The sequence below is a fragment of the Protopterus annectens genome, chromosome 16.part0 (genome assembly GCF_019279795.1).
Source record: "Protopterus annectens isolate FY-2018-M chromosome 16.part0, PAN1.0, whole genome shotgun sequence".
Taxonomy (NCBI): domain Eukaryota; kingdom Metazoa; phylum Chordata; order Ceratodontiformes; family Protopteridae; genus Protopterus; species Protopterus annectens.
In genome coordinates, this window is record NC_056750.1 from 591164327 (window position 1) to 591187637 (window position 23311).

Consider the following 23311-nt stretch of genomic DNA (forward strand, 5'->3'; position numbering starts at 1 on the left):
TTTTGCAGGGCATTTTGGCAGCTCCTGCTTCCTTGTAGTTTAGCCATTCTCCCTTACCTCTGCTTTGGGATTCTACCCAAGTGTAAGGACTGCAGCAATGTGAGATGAAGAACATAGTACAGTTTTGTACCTACCATAAATGTAGATGTTCAAGATCCACATTGCTGCAGTCCAATTTACCCTCCCTCCTTCCCTCTGTAGTTAGAGGTGGTTGTGTGGGTTGGGTTGTACATATTGTGTATATTGTATATATTGTACATATAATTAGTGCAAGGGTGGTTGGTTGGTTGTTTGCTGTCTTTTGGTTTTGACCTTTATTTTTAGGGTCTTCTGACATCTGGGTCAAGAAAAGACTGAGGATATGACGTCGGTCATGCGCATTTGTACCCTGACGTCCTGATGTCAGTCAAATGCACCTTGACCGACGTCAGCCTTATACTTTGATATTCGGGCCGACCGAGGACAGCGGACTACCCAAGTGTAAGGACTGCAGCAATGTGGATCTTCGAACATCTACATTTATGGTAGGTACAAAACTGTACTTTTCTTTTCTCAGTGTCATACAGGCTATTAAGAGGTAATGGACCCTTTTCTCTCAGGCCTATTATAAATTCCAAAGTTCAGTGGTATCAGAAACACCTGCTCAAGACATCTCAATTTCTTTTGCAAGATTAATAGAACATGCTAGAGGGATAGGTATGAATCACAGAGAATACCGCTTTCATGCAACTGTGTCTTCCCCTCCACCTAAAGCAGAGTCCTTCTCTTATTCTATTCAAATGTAAATTAGACAAATGGATGGGTAACCACAAATTCTTCCCCAGTTTACCACCAGTGGCCTTCGTGGATAGGGGAAACTTGTAAGGATCCAACATATACTTGTAAGGCCCGTTTTTCAAATTCGTATTGCAAAATCATGGGAGTACAAGACTAGGCTTTTTAAGATCCTCAAGAGTAATAGCCTAATAAGTACCTATGATCCTATACTGTAGTCTGGGAAGGAGCAGATTTATGACAATGACATGTATGGCATCAGCGGTTAAGAAACTTGACAATGTTATGTTGTCCTATCTCGCCTTCATTCTTTGCTGGTTGGGTTCAGAACCGAGAATTGGTTCCGACTCGACCTTGTACAAAAGCTCGAGAGCTTCCACTTGCTCATGGCTGTACCCTATCCCATAATGCTCAGGGAAGATTGCCCAGATCTCGTTTGCTGTTAAACAAGATCGGGTGATTCCTCTAGGCTCCAGGCTAAGTGGAAACAATTTATTCTTTTTCTTGTATTTTTCTAACAAATCTTTAGTGTGTATTTGGTTCAGTTTATTATTACAGTTGTTTGATGCATCTTTTTCTGTCCGTTGTTGTGGTTGTACTGTTTGTTGCTGGCCGTCATCTACTGCTAGGCCTGCTTGCTTGTTCTCCCTATCCCGGTCCCAAACTTGCTTAAGTTAGAGAGTTTTTTGGGTCTTTTGCTGTTTAAACTAACTTTGTATTTCTTATCCCTTATGGGTAGTCCTTTTGAGTTAGAGAGCTTCCTTTGGCCCGTTTAACTTAGAGGGCTTTCCCTACCTCCCCCCTTTTCTGTTTTCTGTGAAGAGTGTCGTTTGAATTAGAGACTTCTCCTCTTGTTACTGCTACCTAGACTTGAGTTTCTCCTTAGGTGTGTTAACTTTATATTCTAAAAAAAAAAAGTTGTTGTGATTGGTCTTTTTTTTTTTTTTTTTTTTTTTTTTTTTGCTTCCTGTTGAATGCTGTCTAAGGATACTAAAGAAACAAAGCCTTCGGGCTTTAAAAAATGACAGATGCAGTCAGATGATGTCTTTGACAGATGGACACACCAGTTGTGTGTATTTCAAGACTTCCACGACACCCACAAACTGTAGAAATAACACAAATGAAGGCAAAAGGCAAACTGATCCACTCCCAAGTACTTATTTAGAGATTTTGTTTATAAAATACAAACTTCCTCAGAATAAAAGCTTACAAACTTGAATCATGGTGGCCAACTCATTTATATATGCACTAAAAATCATGTGATAAAACGTGTCTCAGTTTGAAACCAGCATTTAAAGATACATTACATCTGCAGTTTATAACACATGCATTTTCCTATACATTCATTGCTTACTGTCACACTGCTAAACTATACAAACACATATTCACATGTAATATTACTAAAATGCCTCCACTAAATAAATTCTTGCATGTGTAAATAAATGCATATGTGAATCTGTCGTGCTACCTATAATGTTATATACAAAAATGCTGACTTTAACACAGTGTACACCCCATAAACAAAGTTGTAGCTAGATAGCAAACTTGGCTTTCAGTCTTAAAATAGGACTGATAGAAACCACACCATTTAGTCCTGGATAACTTGTTGCATTGGTTCACAGTTGCCATTTGAGTTACTTAAATTCCGAAAAATCATCTATAGGACCCCCTCTTTCTTGCATGCGTTATAAACTGCAGATGTAATGCATCTTTAAATGCTGGTTTCAAACTGAGGCAAGTTTTATCACATGATTTTTAGTGCATATATAAGTGCATATATAAATGAGTTGGCCACCATGATTAAAGTTTTTAAGCTTTTATTCTGAGGAAGTTTGTATTTTATAAACAAAAGCACTAAAATACTTGGGAGTGGATCAGTTTGCCTTTTGCCTTTATTTGTGTTATTTCTACAGTTGTGTGTATTGTTTAGGTGCTGTCCACCTACAAGAGTCATGCTTATTCTGTCATGCATTAAGCTCTAGACCTTTGATGGAAAGAAAGAATAAGCTGATAGAGGCTTGTTGAAGGTACCTTTTACTGGGGCTCTAGAAGGGAATCAGAGTCCCTCTAAATCCTCCCATCAGTCTCCATCTTCAAGATTGGAGAAATCTTCCAAAAGATAATCTTCCATGGCCCCGTCATCGAAATCTACAAAGAAATATGGAAGAGAGTCCTCTGCGGTCCCGAAGGCTTTCGGGCCCAAGAAAGCTACCTCTTCACTCCCCGATTTCGGATCTGATCCCCAGTTCTGGAACCAGTCTCTCTTGTCTTGCATTCTCCAATCCTTCAATCAATGAGGTCCTCAACCCCATCCTCTCTGTCCTCCAGGAGCCTTTTGGATGATGATGTGGACCGGTTGGTCAAGAGGCTTTTATGGATGCTGGCACTGGCTAAGATTCTGTCGACCCCGACCCCAAAAGATTTGGGACCGACCAACATCACTTCCCCTTCATTTCCTAGATCTACCCATTCTGTGGCTTCGGAGCCGGAGTGCTTGGATCTGATTGCACTGGAACCGTCAGTGCAGAGACCTGCTCTGGGTCCTTCGGCCCCAACTACTGCTCCGACCTCTTCGGTTCCGTCAGATTTCGAGGGGTCTAGGAGCCAACTCTCCCCTGTCGGGTCTGGGGAGGAGAGTCGAGTTGGACACTTGTCTGACCCAAATCTACCTCTCGGGGCTTCGGAGCGGGTAAGCTCGGCGCCTACATCGGCCTCTGAGCCCCACCACCTTGGCTCTGGGGAATTCTCCTGGTTCGTTGAAGTGGGGCTGTGATGCCTTTGAGGTCATGAGGAGAGTGCTCTCACCTCAGATGGTTCCACTCTCCAATCCTAGCACCCCCAGAGAGCCAGAGTCTGTGTCTTTGCCATCCCTCCCTCCTAGGCGTGGAGACCTGAAGTCCCAAGGCGCCCCATTGGGCGAAGCCATCTCTTCCGAAACTTCCCCCGAATACCCCTCTGAGGAGGTCCCTTGGAAAAGGTTATCTAAGAGGAAACATCTAGACTCCCCTGAGGAGTCCATCACTTCAGCCATGGACCTCGAGTCAGAAGGGTCCGCACGTTCACCCTCTGAGGATGTCTCCTTTGCGGACATCCTAGAGATCCTTAAAAAGGTGGCTGGAACCCCATTAACCCTTCTGAGGATAAGACTGTATAACTGGAGACTTTCGGGTCTTGCCCCTCAACCTCTTGGGTGACTCCGCCTTTCAACCAGCTTATGGGTGTAGTCAGTCAGAAGGCGTGGAGCTCTCCGGATTCAGTAGAGCCTGTTGCTAGGATTCCAAATAGGTTCATTACTGCCCCTGCAGATAAGGATTTTTTTGAATAAAGGTGTCCCGGTAGATGCTATGGTGGTGGCAGCGGCCACCAAGAAGGAATTGTCTGAGACATCCTCATCTGTCCATCCACCGAATAAAGAATCTCTAACGATGGACAGATGTGGAAAGTGTATGTTTTCTTCAGCGTCTCTTGCTCTTCAGTCGATGAACTACCTGACCCATTTCATTAGGCTTCAGAGGGATCTCCTGAAGGAGCTAGGAGATAACCTCCAAGGTTTTGTAGCTGCCGAGGTCTCGGTCAGAGTTACCCCCCCCCCAGCTCTTCACCTTAAATCCTGTGGTAAACTCCTCCATGCGTCTTATTTCCTTTGCAGCCGATGGAATGAGTAGAGCAGGGGATACAGGAATTTCCTTAAGGAGGGCATTCCTGGATACGCTTATGCAATTTCTCAGAACCCTTTGTCTTAATTTATTAATGCCCCATTTGATGGCTCGTCCTTGTTCGGGCTGAAAGTTACAGAGACCCTAACCAGGTATGAACAGGAGGTAATGACTTTCAGACGTTGGAGTCCATTTCTCCCTCCCTACCAGACCTTATCCCAAAGGTCAGAAGGGGGGAAAAATGTGGTTTCCTAAGTCCCAAAGAGCTTTCCCAGATGCACATGGTGATTCTTCCCCCAGGCAGAGAGGGAAGTAACAATGGAAGATGCCGACCACGCGGCAGAGGGGGTCCTCAAAACCAGGGTGACAGAGACTCCTTCCTTGGTAAACCCTTTCAGTGCTCTTGAGAGGAGGCCCATCTGTCCATCTCTGAAAGCAGTCGGGGGTCACTTGTCATTGTACCCTAACACCTGGCTAGAAATCACAAGAGACAAATGGGTACAAACAGTCATATCCAGAGGTTATTACATCCCCTTTTCCTCTCCCCCATTAGAAAAAAGATCAGTCCCAGATGTTCCACCTAGTCAGAGGGATCATGCAACTCTAGAGGTAAAAAAGTTGCTAGAAAAAGTCATCCAATACTTCCCTGCAGACCAAATTGGATCCGGAACTTACTCAAGGTTCTTTTTAGTTCCAAAAAAGGTGGGGCTGGAGGCCCATTCTGGATCTCTGCAAACTAAACAAATCTGTCAAGAAATCAAAGTTCCAGATGGTGACACTGCAGTCAATTCTCCCCTTTCTGGGGAAGGACGATTGGATGTGCTCTATAGATCTCCAGGATGTGTACTACCACAAAAAATGGACAGGTGATCCAGGAGACATTTGCTTTTTCGGCTGGAAACCAGTCACCACCAGTTTTGAGCTGCCCCCTTTGGTCTCACTACAGCCCCCAGAGTGTGCAGCAAATGCATGGCAGTAGTTACGGCTCACTTGAGACGTCTAGGATTCCAGGTGTTTCCATACTTAGACGACTGGCTTCTAACCGCCTCCACCAAGCACCTACTAACAAGAGCAAGAGACACCACCATTCACCTTTGCTCCCAGCTAGGCATCACGATAAATTTCGAAAAATCTGCCTTGTTGCCATCACAGCATATCGTATTTATCGCAGCAGACTTAGATACAAGGGAAATGTTAGCCACCCCCCCCCCCCCCGAGAGGATTCAAACCTTACATCTTCTGATCAGGAACCTCTTAACCTAGGAGAAAGTGCAGGCGAAGGTTGTTTTGAAAGTTGTGGGCACCATGGTGGCCGCAATAATCCTGATTACCTTTAGCTCGCTTACACATGAGGATCTTTCAGTGGCTATTATTCACCCAATGGTCCATGCAGGAGCTACCCATGCCTCAAAAAATTATAACTGAATCCTGCAGAAAGGACCTGCGCTGGTGACTTCACTCCACTCATGTGACCTTAGGTCAACCGTTTGTCCTTCCCCAACCTGTAGCCACAGTGACCATGGACGCATCCCAGATAAGGTGGGGGGGGGGCATTATCTGGGGAAATCTATTCAAGGGGTTTGGCAGGAAAATTAGTACCACTTGCATATTAATGTCCTACTTTGCAAGCATTTCAGAGCTCCCTTCCACTAAGAACAATTGCAATTCAAACAGACAACATGTCGGTGGTGTGGTATATAAACAAACAAGGGGGAACCAAATCCTACTCCCTATGTCGCGAGGCCCAGAAAGTATGGCAATGGGCAGTCTCTTCCCAACGCTTTCTAATAGCAACTCACATCCCGGGGGGAAGTCCAGCGTGATAGCGGACAAACTCAGCAGAGCTATTCTGATGCCTCACGAGTGGTCCCTAAAAACAGGAGGCTGCGGAAGAGATTTTCTGCAAGTGGGGCCAGCCTTGCTGTGACTACTTTGCCACTTCCATGAATGCCAAATGCAGCAGCTACTTTGCCCTGATCCCCCCTCCGGGTCTTCTCTAAGCCTTTCCCCTTTTCCCTTGATATCAAAACTCCTGCAGAAAGCCAGCACGTTGGAAAGCAGAATAATACTCATTGCTCCATACTGGCCTCGTCAGAATTGGTTTCCCTTTCTATGGCCCCATCTTATAGAGGAGCCATGGATTCTGGACCCAGTTCCAGATCTCTCAACCCCATCCATCAAGATCGCTCCATCCATCTGTTCAAACCCTCAAGTTGACAGCTTGGCTGCTCCAGTTCCATAAATAGCCAGGATTCCTGATATTTCTCCTGCAGTAAAACACATATTGATTTTGTCTCATAAGCCTTCAACCGGAAAGCTGTATTCTACCAAGTGGAAAAGATTTTCCTGTTAGGCTTGTAAAAATCATATTGATCCCTTTACTGCCTCCGTAACAGCTGTGTTAAACTTTTTGGCTAAGCTTTTTAATGAAGATGTGGCAGCAGCTACTATTCAAGTTCAGTTAGCTGCTATGTCTAACTATCATAGTGGGGAAATGGGTCTAAGAATCATGTCCCACAGACTTTGCAAGGCTTTCTTGAAGGGTATTTTTTACCGAGGCCTCCAGTAAAGGACCCTCCAGCACCATGGGACCTAAATTTTATTCTGTCTTTGTTGATTCTTCCTCCCTTTGAACCCGCATCATCTTGTGATATGAAGTTTTTATCATGGAAGACAGCACTATTGGTGGCTATTACGTCCACTAGATGAGTGTCTGAACTTCAAGCCTTGTCAGTATGTCGTCATTACTTGATCTTTCACAAAGATAGTTTCCTTATGAACCAGTCCCTCTTTTTTACCAAAAGTGTGTTCAGAAGCCAATTTAAATCAATCCATTGATTTACCTGTCATTTTCTCAAACTATGGCAGTAAGGCAGAGTATAAATTACATCAGTTAAATGTGCATAGACAGTTATGTTTCTACCTGCATAGAATAAAGGACTTAAGAAAATAGGACCAGTTGTTTGTATCCTTTTCAGACAGAAAGGATCATCAGTATCAAAAGTCACACTTTCCAAATGGCTTACAGACTATATAATTTGCACACAAAGATCTCAGAACAGAGAACTTCCAGAGAAAGTGAAAGGCCATTACACAAGAGCTATGTCTCCCTCATATGCCTGTCAAGTGAGGATACCTATGGATTCCATTTGTGCAGCAGCAACATGGGTAAAGACTCCTACCTTTATCACTCATTGCAAAGTCAGTTTGGCCTCCAGGAACAGGGCCTCCTTTGGGTCTACTGTTCTGAAGAGTTTTCTCCATCGAGACATCCAAGAAAGAAGGTGCTAGAGACAATGTCCCAACCAGCAAAGAATAAAGGCGAGATAGGACAACATAACATTAAGAAGTTATGTACTCACCATAACATTCCATGTTTGTTCATCTCGCCTTCATTCTTGCGTCCCACCCTCCTTCCCCCTACCTTCTCCCCTGGAGGTTCGATTGGTTCTTATTAAGATTGGTTACTATATCTCTGACTCCCTTCTTGGTCTCTTCTATGATATGGTTATATACTACTGTATAATTTTTGTGGTATCTGCAAACAAGATCTGACTAATCGTCCCTGAGCATCATGGGATAGGGTACAACCACCCGCCGGTGGAAGCTCTCAAGCTTTTGTATAAGGCCGAGTCGGAACTGATTCTCAGTTCTGAACCTAGCCAACAAAGAATAAAAGTGAGATGGACAAAAATATGGAACATTATGGTGAGTACATAATTTCTTATTTTGTAGGCTGTCTTGAGCTGCTGAAGTACCTTGGTCACCTGAGTTTCTGCATATTGTCTGAATGAAAGTGTGTGTTTTAGAATGATTTCTGATGTGATGTGATTGGCAGTGGATTGTTTAGGGGACAGTAATGAAAAAAATGTGCATGCTGCTCATCTTTCTCTCATTGTCAAACAGCATTAGGGTAGTTTTGTTAGTACTGATAGCAAGCTTATTCTCTGGCAAACAGTTCCATGTTGTAAAGGAAATGAGCTGTAATTCCTTACTCAGCAGGGTTCTGTGCTTGTTAGCTCTGATTCATGCAACTATTATTAGCTTGCATTTTCCAGTTGGGGAAGGCCAATTGGAATGTTGTTAATATAGAAAGAAAAGAGTAGACTTGTAGTACACCTTGATCATAGGAGGTTACTAGGCTAATGGGCCTGGGGCCCTTCCAAGACTAGGCAAGAGTTTATCCCCAAAAAGAAACCTCAGTCAGCACCTGTTGCCCCTGTCAGTGAGAGACACAGGTGGAACCCCTGGGACAAATTTGTGGTTTCCCATCCACTCATAAGGTTGCGCTTGAAGAGAGTCAGCAAGGTGCTCTGTTTGATGTATATGGGAAGTCTGTTCCAGAGACGGGGAAGCCTCTGGGAGGCAAACCTGTCTCTCCAGCAGGTTTTGTTGATGATGCATATTAGATTCAGGCCTTTTGAGTGGGTAGTGCATGAGGAATTAGACTTGCGGATATGGAGCATCTCTAGTAGGCCAGGGTCCGAGATTGCCTTGTAGGCGAGACACAGATCACCCCTGAGTAATCTGTACAATAACAAGTAGAGTGATAGTGAATTGAACCTGTTTACATAGGACAGGTGTTTGAGACCATGGATTCTCTTTGTGAGGTATTTCAGTGGCCTTTCCAGTTGGTGCAGATGTTTGGAGAGGTACATCCCAAACATGGCGTTATATTCAATTATTGGTCTAATGAGGGAGGAGTATAGGGAGGTAATAACCTCCATTTTTATGGATGCAGCCCTTTACTTATGAGAGTAACCAAGTAAAAGATGTTTCGAAACATTGCCGCTATGTGACTGTAGAATGCGAGGTTATCAACCTGAGTGCCTAGGTCTCTCACCACAGGTTATGTGCTTAGGGGATTGCCGTTTATGTGGTAATAAATAGTAGTCGTGTTTATGCCGAATGGTATGATACATTTTTTTGCATTTAGCTTGAGGCCATGACTTTGGCACCAGTCAGTTGCTGTGAGATCCTCTTGCAGGAGTCAGTGACAGCACCCAACTTAGTCGTCCACAAACTTGGTCAGCCACAGGCCTTTTGTCTTTGCCTGGACCTCTGAGAAATAGATGCCAAACGGTAGTGGGCCCAGGACAGATCCCTGGGGAACTCCACTAGTGACAGGCTTGCTATCAGAGGTGTCTATTTTGATTTTGTGGGTCTGGTCGGTGAGCTAGTTGGCCACCCACCTGATGAGATAGGGATTTATGTCAAGGTGCGTTAGGTTTTCAATGATACCCGAGTGGAGGATTGTGTCAGAGGCCTTGGCCAAGTCAAGGGAAGCTGTATGTACTGACTTTCCCTCATCCAGGGTGTTGATGACAGTATCAAAGAAGTCAGCCAGGTTCAACAGGCAAGATCTGCCCTTGACGAATCCGAACTGGGTCAGGTAAAGTGCTTGAAAATTGCCTATGTCCTTGTTTGAGATCCATAATATGCTCCATGGCTTTACAGATCAGACTTGTCAAGCTAATGGGGCGATAGTTTCCAGGGTCAGTAGTGGCCCTTTGTGCAAGAGGATGACAATGGCAGTTCTCCACTCTGCTGGAATGAAGCCAGTACTTAGCTGTGGTTGAATAGGGTGCTCAATGGCAAAGGCAAATCTTGCTAGAGATAGTGCATAATGCATACTGAGATACTGTCAGGTCCCATGGAAGCAGTGTTCTTTACCTTGGATAGGTCCTGCAACACTTGATCTATGGAGATGTGAGGTGCCGGACAAGTATCGGGGGTGGCGAAATAGCCTTTGGGGGGGTAGAGGGGGTGAAGTTTGGGCTGAAACTGTCTGCTAGCAGGTTGGCTAAGTCAACAGGATCAGTGTGATACTGTTAAGTGCTAATTCGGAACAAACCTGGGCTTTGCCACGGAGGTTCCTGACTTAACTGAAGAAGACTGTATGGTTTCCCTTTATTATGGAGACTAGTTTCAATTCATAATTGGCCTTGGAGGTTTTCACTAGTGATCTAGTTTGCTTGTTGAGGCTACGGAGGGAGTTTTTCCAGTTTGGAATGTGCATGCTGTAGTGTTGGGATGTGATGGTGTAGCTCCACTAAGATATTTGTATGTGAGCAAATCTGGAATGTTCTGTCTTCCAGATAGTTCTTGAACCAGTTTGTAACCTCATTTAAAAAAGCCAGTATCTGCAAGTTTGTGTAGCAATAGGTTATAGTCAACTGTTTTGAGTACCCTTTTGAGATCAGGAAATGTAGACCATACACCTTTGTCCTACTCCACGTTATTAAAAATATGATCCATTATAGTATAAACTGCAGTAAATGTTTAGCTGATCATTTTTAAAAAGACGATCTGAACAACCTCAAAAATAACCACTTTCTGATTGGGCACACCTTTGATGTTTCAGTAAAGTATTTTTTTTTGCACATCCAAGTACGCGCAAAAGCAAACATACTGGCCTTGATAAGCCAGATCAACATTTGATTGATGTCACATAGAGACTACTCCCCAATTCCAAGAATAGCCAGTTTGTGACTGTGTACACCTCATGTGTTTGTGGGATGGACATGAATGAAGTTCTGATCACAGTGCAGCTCAACTTGTTTCACAAAAACATTCACAAATCTCCCCCTCCCCCTTCCCCAAAACACACACACACTTTCTATGACTGGTCATATCAGTAATCAGTTGTGTTCATGCAAAAGACTACATTCCCACCAACAAGGAATAACCACTTTCTGATATGGTAAAGAAATTCTGGCCAAAGTAATGCATTTTGGTTTGTTGCTCTGTCATACCACTGCTATTGACAAGTTAGATTGACAGAATTTGTTTTCACATGCAGTCTACCTCGTTTCTCCCAAGAATTATCACTTTCTAGTGCTTGCATCTCTAATGGTTGACTGTTACGTGGTGTAAAGAATAGCTGCAGCAATGTATTTCTTGTTTCTTTCACAGTTGCACACAGACAAAAGCAGACATCTTCTCTGAGAAACCAGGTTGTTAGGCATTTGCTTTTGGACACAACCAGCCCCCTAACCAAAACAAGTACTTTATATTTGTGCAACTTTAAGTTACTCTTGCCTGCTTTTCCTATCCACAGCTAATCTATTTCATCTGAATTCACATACACAGACACCCGTCCCATGACAAACCAAAATATTGATCCATATGTTGTTAAACACAGACTGCCTCAACATTATCTCATTTTGAGTTCTTTTTTAAAGTATGATCAAGTGAAAGAATAAATGGCCCACTGATGTATTTCAGCATGTTAGGCGCACACATATTCCCTCTCAAGCTCTCCAAAAGAACCACATTCTGAGTAGCTTCACCTCTGATGATCAACTTCAAAATCATTTGGTCTGCCTGGAGTAGCTCAAATTGCCATTGAAATAAAAAGTTAAAAAATGAATAGCTGTTGTGGGCAGTGTATGCGTTTATCATTGTCAAATGTTTTATTTGGGATCCTGCCAGTATTTTTCAGTGTCTTCGAACTTACAAGAGAATACTTTCTGAAAAGTGGAGCTTCTATTGCCTTCACTGTTTCATTAAACATGGATGTCTCTGAACAATCTGTTTTATTGTTTAAATTACAGACTAATAGACCATGAAGCTATCTATGACCTGTTACTGTGTTGCAAGATGGGGAGCAAGCAGGCTTGGTGTCAGTTTAAGGTTACTTTGTGCCCACTTTCTTTCTGCAATATTTTCACCCATCTGTCTTCTGACCCTCAGGCCTCCATCCAATTAGACGTGGCCCATTTATTTTCCATACACTGGTAGTGAGAACTTCCCAGAGGGGGTTGTCATTCAGGCAGACATGAGGGTGTTTTGTTCCCCTTGCTGGCATCTCAGCACTTGGTGACATTTTTAATGACCCAACACCACCCTTGGCCAGAAGGGTGTGTGATCCCTGTCACTATGTCAAGACCCACGACACCTTCTCCATGATAGTGCTTACTCTCTCACATGTACATCCACATACACACACACTGCCGGCTTGGTGAGCATAATGGCCACCGCTAGACTACATATTGGCACCCTCAGTACATCTTTCAAGGAATTTTGCAGTATATGGCCATCAGCACCCCTCCCCTGGATGGCTATAGCCTGGTCTTCCCTGCCATATCTATCAGTTGCCTTAGCCAATAATCTATTCTTTTGTTATGATAATTATTTTCTTAATTCATTAATTTTACTAAAAATGTATTTATCATTAAAGTATTCTGAAGGGGGAAGTCCTTTGCCTTAATTTCAAAGTTATAGCTTGTATTAATGGAGAAGACTTGGCATCTAACAATAATTAAGTAGTTAGTGTGTTCAGATATTACTTAAAGTATAAACAGGAGTACTGGCCAAAAGGTGTTCATCCAACTTTCTTCATAAAGTGTTAGCTATATTTTAGATAGAGCAAAGAAGTTTGAGAAATACTTCAGCTACTATTCCTAATTTCACAACATGGTCGGCACTTGTCTAATGTTGCAGTTTAATGGAACCATAAATGGTTGTTAAAAAAAATGGTATTTATTGTTCAAGCTCAGAATTGAGAGCCGCCTTCTGTGGAAATGGGTGAAAAAGTGGGACACTGGGGAGACAAGAAATAGTAAACAGATACAGGAACTACAGAAGAAAGTGTCATAGTTTTCCTAGTGTAACTTCTCCAAGGCTTAGAAAAGATGTAGTATTCCAAGGCTGAGTAGACTAATGACTTTAAAGAGGTGTCAGTATAGTATTCCTCCTTTAAATGTTTGTCAGCTATGATATAGTTTAAGAATGCAAAGTGTGTATGTATATGTGTGTGTGTGTGTATGTGTATACATATATATATATATATATATATATATATATATATATATATATATATATGTATAGATAACTGTGTGTGTATGTGTATACAAGCAGTTATTTTTACTCCATGATCTCTGCACAGTGGTACTGCTTCTGATGGATAGTTTGTTTCATAAGTGTTTCATGAGTGCACTGTGTTCTCACAGGCCTTGTTACATTCAGAAGTGACTTAATATTTGTTTGCCCAGGTAACTAAACTACCTAAATAAGACTGCAAAATGCAATAAAGCTGATGGTTGTTGTAACCTCATATTTTGTAGTAATTGCCTACTTATACGAGTACGGTGAAAAGGAAGTTTACAAATTAAACCAGACTAAGCTTTGAACTAAGTGCTGTCACATGACAGTTGCAATTTGCGACTGTTACAGAAATGCTATTGCTCCCATTTGTTAGAAAATCAGATTCTAATTTTACATGTGCTTCGTTCCAAACTGACAAAACACAAACTGAGATGATATGTTGTTACAGTAGTGAATACCTTGGATATGCCAACATGCTTACTGACCGTAGGAATTACTGTGATGCATCTGCCTTATTGAACCTAAATGTAAGCTTAATGCAGATGTCATCCTCTGTTATTTCAGATATCAGCCTCTAATTATGTAGAACATCATTGAGATTCTTATTGATACAGTACCAGCTGTTTTGTAGTATTTTGGATTGCAGTTTATCTTAAGAGATAAGTAGAGCTAAATATTAAATAGGAAAGTTTTATTTATGAAAAATATAGAACTGTAAATCGAGGGCAGTATTAGGTTCATAGGTAGGTACTAGGCTATCTGCCCGAGGGCATTTATAAGACTAGCCAGAGTGTATCAGCTTTCGCCGCCCCATTGATTAATTAACTGAGCCTCTGTCAAGAAGAGCCAATGAAGTGATCCCAGGGGTGTATTTTCTGTTACCCATCGACTCGTCAAGGTTTCTCTTGAAGAGTGTTAGTGAGAGGCTCTGCGTAATGTAGTTAAGAATTTTGTTCCAAAGCATGGGGAGTCTCTGTGACAGGAATCTATCCCTCCAGCATGTTCTGTTTATTGTTGTAGCGAGGTTTAGCTCACTAGAGTGAGTGGCTCGCAGTGGCTTGGATTTCTTTAGGTGGAGCATGTCCATCAATTCTGAGTTGGACATGGCTTTGTAAGTCAGGCAGAGATCCACCTCTGAGTAAGCGATATGCCACTGAGTACAGCTGGAGTTTTTACTAGTCATTATGCTTAAGCATAGCTGGTATTTGTGTGTGCTATACCATGCAGTAGTTGTGTTATGCCCTTTCAAAACAGTTTGCAGTCCACATAAATACTTTTGTACTATGACAGCTTAGATGCCTCTCATTCTAGGGTGGATGTCTCAGTCACGTCAGCAGTGCTCGCCAGCCAAGATGATGAGGATATAGGCAAAGCTAATTAGGAAATCTTAGTCAGGTTTATAGTAGGCAGGGACATAGTATGGGCTTTGGTGACTTTGTATGGCCTACAGATGGGGATTGTGGAAATATATGGCCTTTCCTATACCTGTGTATTTCAAGCTATGTACAGCTGTCACAGTACTTCCCACTGTGACCTTCCAGAGACAAACTTTGGGACATGTTGAGTTTTTCATAGGCTTCTGCCTCAAGGATACTACAGCAGGGGACTTCCAAGATGGCTGCACACCAAGTAGCAGCTTAATTTCATCTCTCCCAGTGTGAAAACAGAAACTTAAAAAAGAGAGCCAGTGAATATATCTGTTTGGTTAATAAGTGTACTGTCTGGATGCCAGCAAAGAAGAAATTTAGAGGACCTGAAAGAAAATTAACCACAAAAAGTGGGGAGAAAACACTGGCTGGGAAACATCCTGCAACTGTTCAGCAAAAAGCAGTTCAAGCTAGATATGACTTCCAGTAGTCTAGAGGAAAAAGAAGTCAAATGTGCTCAGAGCTGATGAAAATGATGTGCTGAAGGAGTATATCAACTCAAATAAAAAAAGGCTGGACAAAATGGAAGAAGTTTTAAACAGATACTCAGAGAAGCTGATAAAAATGCAAAAATTGCTGCTTAAGAAGAGATGTTTCAAAAAAATGGTAGAATTAGAGGACAGAGCACATAGGGAAAACCAAGATTTTCTGCTGTACCAGAGAAATAGGAAGGAACAGACTGTATTCATTTTGTGAAAGCACAATCAATCAACTGGACTGGTATTCCACAGCAGGAGTTGTTAACTGAAAGGACATATGTGTATGATCCAAACATGGCCATGAGAAAGCAACCAATACCTCTAATAGTAAAGACATCTTACCAGCAGAAAGAATTGTCTGTGGCAGAAGGGTAAAAGTACTAAAAGTTGGGGACAGTAGGGCATTTGTGGAAAATGATTATTCACTGTACACCACTCAGTAGAGGACTAAGTTTGTTCCAGCAGTCAGGGAATGTCGAGAGGCAGGGGTGAGATTCAAACTACTGTATCCAGTTGTTTTCAGAATGTTTTACTGGAGGGCCAAAGTCATTTTTGATGCAGAATATGCTAAGGAGTAAATGCAAAAGTCTGTCCAATAAAAAGCTAGCTGTCAAACAGAAGGGGACTCTGCTTCTTCTTTTGGTAATAAAACTCATAGAGAGACTATGACTCTGAAACCTATTCCAAGGGAAAATGCTTGAGACACAAAAAGGCATAGGAGTTGAGTAGAAGAACCAGGAGTACATTGGAAATGGGAATCAACAGGAAGAAAACCAGCAATTCAAAAGTTAATGAATACATGTGGGATTACAAAGCATTAATCACATTTGTGAACTATGACGGAACAAAAAACAAGGAAATGTTGGACTTTTTTTACTGTTAAACTTGTGGGGACTCCAAGGCATATGCTGTATTCATGTCATTAATGTATGGAAGAACATTAAAGAAAGGGGAAGAAGGAACGTGGTAACTGTAAGTAAAACAATTTTTGTTCATAACAGTATTTTTATAAAACCTGGCATATGCTGCATGTTATATAGTAAAGCATTTTAAGTTATTTTAGTGTATTATACGTATACCAAAGTAAACAGGTGCCCCTTTTCCCTTCTTTCTTTGATGTTTAGTTTTATGAAATGTGAGCATTGCAGTGTAAAAAGAGAACCAGAGCCTGGACAAAAGCATTTTTAAGATAATAGGCTGTAATCTTAGGTCACTGAGGTGGAAGACTGGTTGTAAAAGCATACAGAGCATGATGCAAATAAAATTGATATGCTTTTTCTTGCTTTTGCATAGGGAAATGAATGGATTAAGGCCCATGGCTTGATCTAGCAACAAGTGTTAAGTGGAAGCAAGTAAATAAAACATTGAAAGGAATGAAAAGATTTCCTTTAGCAAATAAATGTTAACAGTGCAACATGAGAAACTTGTAGCTGAAAGGAAATCTGCATCTGTTTCTCACATTTCTATGGAGACAATCTGATAAGGCAATAAAAAACATAATACATTTTTCAGTGGCTAAAAGTTTGTTTTCTGAAAGAATTGAATTTGCTCCCTACATGTGGGAGAGGAATAAAGATGAGACAAAAACAGCACTTAGTGTAAATAAAAGCATAGACTGGTACTATTCCTGGATAAACTTCATTGTAGGTTGGCAGACGCCTGTGAGTGTAGTTGTCAGTCTGGGACAAATGCTCCTGTTAGGAGGGTTTAACTTCATTATTTGAAGATGTGTACATAGTTTTGTTTGCCTGTATTAAGTTAATAGTTTATGGGGCTGTTCTGAGGGTGTGTTTCTTTTTTTTTGTTTGACAGTTTTCATTCAAACAAAAAGTCTTGCAAGATGTGATATAGGTTTAGATGGATATTATGAACAGCTGTATAAAAGATCAACCTGCCAAACAGAGTAAGCATGTAATTCAAAAGCTGAAACTAGACATTTAAAAAAACTGTTGTACACAACATGGGGAAATAATAGCTTCTTATCGTAATGGCATCACTTTCCATATCTTTGAACGTTAATGGTCTCTGGTATATTCAAAAAAATAAAGTGTAGTAAATGATGGGTCTGTATTGTATGAGCGAATCACACAATTTGCGAACGCTCATAATATCGAACATACCGGACCTCAAACTTCCTATTGTGGGGAGCTGTGCCCCCCACACCCCCCGCTAAATATATATTCCAACTCCAAGATCGCACTACAGTGAGGAAAGGTCAAATATCCCATTCTTCAGTGTACTGCGATCTCAGAAAAAGCCCTTCAAGGTCCGGTACGTTCGATGTTATGAGAGTTTGCAATATGTGCAATTCACTCATATGATATAGACCTAGTGAATGATATTAAAAAATGCAGACTGCAAATAGCTATGCTACAAGAGAGACATTTGTAAATAACTGAGCATGTGAATTTGAGAAGAGATTTCTGGATGGTTATTTAGTGGGATTTCTGGCACTAAAGCCGTAAACTAATGCAAGCACTAAAATCCAATCGTAAGCACTAAATAACCTAAAGTTGCAAGTACCTTGCCAAAGTAAGGAAAAACAGCTCTTGTACTTTACTAAAAAGCACCTAACCAAGCATGTCCAGGGGTCAGCTTCCAGTGATTTCTCCTGTCCACCTGGTGAATCTGGGCATACTAGGGCAATGTAGCAATTGCCTCATGTACATAGACAACCCTCTCCTCCTACCACCAAATACTACAACCTGCGAGAGATGCAATTACATAGCCAAACTGGAAGCAAAGCACTCTCCAGCCAAGACTGTGCTAGACAGTCAAGAGGAGAAGGTAAACATCTGCACTACATCTCAAGCAACACATAGCCCTACAAAACCCACACCATTAACACCCACATATGCGGAAGCTCTCAACATTAAGCTACCCAAGCGACGAGGACCTCCGAAGCTGAAACGCAAACAAACACCAATCACAACCAAAGCGACGCATAGCTCACAACACCAGTGTGCCATCCAAAAACAGCCCCTAAGGCAAGACAACATACCAAACACTTTAGTCATAGTTGACTCTATAGTCGGGCACACTGATGTCCCACTTACCAGGCTGAACAAGGAGAAAATTACAGTCAGCTGCCTGTCGGGTGCCAGGATCCGTCACATAATGCATGCACTCAAGTCACTCCACAACAAGTACAAATATGACTTTGTCATTGTCCATGTTGGTGTGAATGATCTGAGACGTATCTCCCTGGACTACATGAAATGAGACATGGAGGAGCTCTCCGATCTTATAGCCCAGGCAGGTATGACCCTAGCCCTGAGTAGCATCCTGCCATCACCCAAAATGATACCACATTACAAGGACAAAATGATTGACTTCAATTGGCTAAGCTTCTGGTATCATTCTAAGGGGATCCAGTATCTGTCTGCCTGGGATGACATGATTGACCGACCACGATGCTTTGCCAGAGATGGCCTGCACCTGTTGCCCTTGGGATTCTGGATACTGGCTAAGGCTCTTGCCACCCCTATAGTGCCTTTTTAGGCAAGGTTCAAATGATGAATTTCACCACCATAACAGGTACAAGCAAGTAAAATCTGCGGGTAATGCTACTCAATGCTAGAAGTCTAAACCTCAAAATGCATTCACTCGAGGCACTCCTTAAAATGGAGAACATTGACATCTGTGCAGTGACAGAGACCTGGTTCAAGGCTCCAGAGAGCACCCCTGCATTACCAGGCTATAATTCATACCATAACATTCGGCCCCCTAACCTGGACTGAAGCACTACAGGTGGAGGCGTGTCCATATTCATTAAGGATATCCACACCTCCAGGCTAGTTGCTCAGCATAATGCATCCGAGATTATCCAAGTGCAACTAACTCTGGGCAAAACTGCAATCCAAATTGTAACTTGCTACAGATCCCCCACCATGCCCCAGGATTCCCACTCCTCATTTCTTGATACACTGGAAAATATTAGGGTACAACCCAACACTCTAAAAATGGGTGATTTCAACTACCCCACCATTAACTGGGAAAACTACTCATGCACCAACTCTTTTGCTCACTGTTTTCTGGAATTAACAGTACCAGGAATACTACTCACAGCTGAAGGTGCTCTCACCAAACAAAAGGAAGAAAAAGCTGTAAAAATGTGTTTTCTGGAATTCATAAGTATACAACTCAGCACAGCTCCTCGTGGTGTCCTGCTGAGTGATACAGGCAACAGAGAGACCCAATAGAGACTTTTCCAGATTTAAGTATTTTTTCTCAGTTTTTTGCTCCAACTGCCTTTTCCCACCTAAAAAGTGAGTTTATAAGTGATCTGTGCTTTAAAAACTTTAAATTGCATTGCCTTTCTGCATTTTACAGTTTCTCACTTGTTTTTCTATCATTTTAAGTAGTTTTTGTATTGTATAACTGTTGTAGGCTACACACTAAAGTGCGCTTAGCCTGTTTATAGCATTTACAGTGTTTTCTGAGTGTTTTTCTGCTGTTTCCTGAAAAAAAAAATTCTCTTTTCCCGCCTTTGCTGAACTAGATTAGTCCAGATTTCAGGCTTTGCTGAATTCCGGACTGTGGTATAGTTTCCTGAGTTGCCCATATCCTTACTTGGATAGGAGGAAGCTTCTCTGTTCACCAGTGAGAGTGGGGAGCTTTGAGCAGCCTATCTGTCCCTGGAGGAGTGGTCTCAGTCCTGAAACTCGTGGCTTATTGGCCGTTTTGGGTCAATTCCTCTCTCTCCGTTTCCCTGCTTTAAAACCCGCATTTGCGCGGTTTTGTGCGATTTTGCGCATAGCGCAGCATCGGGCAGCGCTGTTTAAACTATTCCCAGCTCCACAAAGTCTGCCTTCACTTTTTCCCTTAGAACTGCTCTAAATCTCAAAATAAGCACTCTATTTACATTCTAAAGCCTTGCACTTGCTCGTATAAGTAATCTTACAGGTAAACACTAATAAACTTAAGCACTACACCTTCTTATACTCCTTTAAGTACTTGCTCCCTATTGGTCCTTTCTGATCAGTCGATAAGTAGTTCCCTATACTATTCAGGCATGTCCAAAGGTCAGTTTCGGGTTTATTCCCCAGTCCAGCTGGTGAATCTGGGAATCTTGAGGCAATGTTACAACTGCCTTATGTACACAGACCACCCTGTCCTCCTCCCAACAAGCTCAAATATATGTGAGAGATGCAACTATACAGCCAAACTGGAGGCTGAGCTCTCTCAACCCAGTACTGGCACAGCCAGTCAGGAGGAAAAGGTAACCACACACACCACAAATCCAGTCTCACATAGACCTATCGCATCAGCAAACCAGACACATAAACACAGAAAAACATACTCTGAGGCTCTAAACAAAAATCTGCATAAGCAGCAGAGACCTCCAAAGCAGATGTTCAAGCAACCCCTACCACGCAACAATACCCACGTAACACATAGCTCACAAAGTCAGTGTGCCACACAGTCACAGCCCTTAAGGCTAAACAACACACCTAATACACTTGTAATAGGTGACTCTATTGTCAGACACACTGACGTCCCACTCACCAGATTGAACAAGGAGAAGGTCACTGTAAGCTGCCTGTAGGTGCCAGGATCCGCCACATAACACATGCACTCAGGTCACTCCAAAGCAAGTACAAATATGACTCAGTCATTGTCCATGCTGGTGTGAATGACCTGAGATGTACCTCCCTGGACTACATGAAAAGAGACATAGAGGAGCTCTCTGATCATGTAGCCCAGGCCGGTATGACCCTGACCCTTGAGTAGCATCTTGCCCTCACCAAGAATGATGCCACAATATAAAGACAAAATGATAAATTTTAACAGTTGGCTAAAGTATTGGTGTCATTCAAAGGGAATCCAGTGTCTGTCAGCCTGGGATGACATGCTCAATAAGCCACGTTGCTTTGCTAGGGACGGCTTGCACCTGTCACCCCTGGGTTTTCGAATACTGGCAAAGGCTCTTGCCTCCCCTATAGTGCCTTTTTTAGGCAAGGCTCAAAAGACAAACCCACCTCCATAGACAACACAAAGAAAAAAAACTAAGGGTAATGCTGCTCAATGCCAGAAGTCTAAACCTCAAGATGCATGCACTCGAGACTCTCCTCAGTATGGAGAATATCGATATCTGTGCAGTAACAGAAACCTGGTTCAAGGCTCCCGAATGCACCCCAGCACTACTAGGTTATACTTCATACTATGCTTTTCGGCCCCAAAACTCGGACCGAACCACAAAAGGAGGGGGGAGTATCCATATTCATGAAAGATACCCACACTTCCAGGTTAGTGTCACTGCACGAAGCGTCGGAGACCATCCATGTGCAACTAACAGTGGGCAAAACTGCCTTTCAGTTTGTAGCCTGCTACAGACCACCCTCCCAAACGCACGAACCCAACTCTGCTTTCCTGAGAACACTGAAGAATATGAAGGTCTCTCCAAACGCCATTATATTGGGTGACTTCAACCACCCAAACATTGATTGGGAAAACTACTCAAGCCCCAACACCCTCGCCCAACGGTTCCTAGAATTTATAAACTCAAATGCTATGGAACAACTGGTCACCACTCCCACAAGAGGGGAAAACATATTGGATCTGGTCATCACCAACATGGGGTCTCTATGTTCCACACCAGAGGTATACCCCTCATTGGTAAGATCAGACCATAAATTAATCTCACTGGGCATCCATATTCTGTCCCCACCCCCAGCCAAGAAAACCATGGTGAAGAACTTCTCAAAAGCAAATTTCACACTTCTCAAAACCGAGGTGGAATCCTTCAAAGCCCCCAGGCCAGTGGAAGATACGGCCCAAAACACAGAATCCTTTACAAAAACATTCTATGGACACCTACAGGAATGCATGGAGCATGCTATCCCAAATAAAACCAAGACTCACTCCTCCAAAGGCAGGAGACCTGTCTGGTGGACCCCTGCCATAAATAAGCTATACAACAGAAGGAGGAAGCTACTACATGATAGAGCAAAATCCCAAAAAGGGAAGGCATCTCTGATCAGTACTAGCAAGAAACTACGATCCCTCATAAAATCATCCAAGGCCAGCTTTGAAAGAAAAATTGCACAAGACACTAAATATAATCACAAGGCCTTCTTTAGTTATGTCAGGAACCTGGGAGGTAACTCCCAGATATGCTCTGAGTTAGTGCAAAATGACAAAAAATACACTGAACCCACAGACATTGCCAACATCCTGGCAGAAAGGTTCAATGCAAACTCCCCCCCCTTCCCCCCCCAAAAGAGCAAATGTCTATCCCAACAGAGAGTGTAGCCTCCCTGATATCACAGATGCACAGGTGAGAGCTGCCCTCTCCAAAGCAAAAAACACAGCATCAATGGGACCAGACGGTGTCCCGGGCTGCGTCTTACACGAGCTTTAAAAAGAAGTAAACCCTCACATAAAGTCACTGTTCAATCTCAGCCTTACTACAGGATATGTACCCAAGGAGTGGCGTACAGCAACAGTGGTCCCGCTCCATAAAGGTGGTGCCACAACGGACCCCGGAAACTATCGCCCTATAAGCCTGACTAGCCTGGTCTGCAAGGCTATGGAGCGTATCATCATGAAAACCATAAACAAAGACATTGGGAACCTCCAGATACTGGATCCTACCCAATTCGTCTTTAAGGGCAGATCTTACCTCTTGAACCTGGTCGACGACTTTGAAACAGTTACCAAAGCCATAGATGATAGGAAGGTAGTCCACACAGCCTACCTGGACCTCGCAAAAGCCTTCGACACAATACCCCTCTAGATATCAACCCCTATGTCACAAGATGGGTTGCAAACTGGCTCAGGGATAGAACCCACATGGTCAGAATTGCAGGTGCCATGTCAGACTAAACCAGTTACAAGTGGTGTCCCACAAGGCTCAATCCTGGGACCTCTCTTGTTCGGTATATATTTCTCCAAGGTACAGGCTAACATGGGTGGACTATGGCTGACCAAGTTCGGAGATGACTGCAAACTGGGTGCCATAATCAACTCTCCGGCTGACACAAGCATCCTCCAAAAGGGTCTCACAGAGACGGATAACTGGTGCCAGAGCCATGGCTTAAAGCTAAATGCCAAAAAGTGCATAGTCATCCCCTTTGGGAAAAACAAAGTGCCCACAAATTACCACATAGGTGGTAATCCATTAATCTGGAAGAAGTAATTAGGG

General features: G+C 42.7%; 1 protein-coding gene across 2 annotated transcripts in view; it reads left to right on the plus strand.

The window, feature by feature from the left end:
• Positions 1-23311, plus strand: part of DPP7 (dipeptidyl peptidase 7) — a 2619404-nt gene that overhangs the window by 1169325 nt on the left and 1426768 nt on the right. The gene's annotated exons all lie outside the window — the stretch shown is intronic.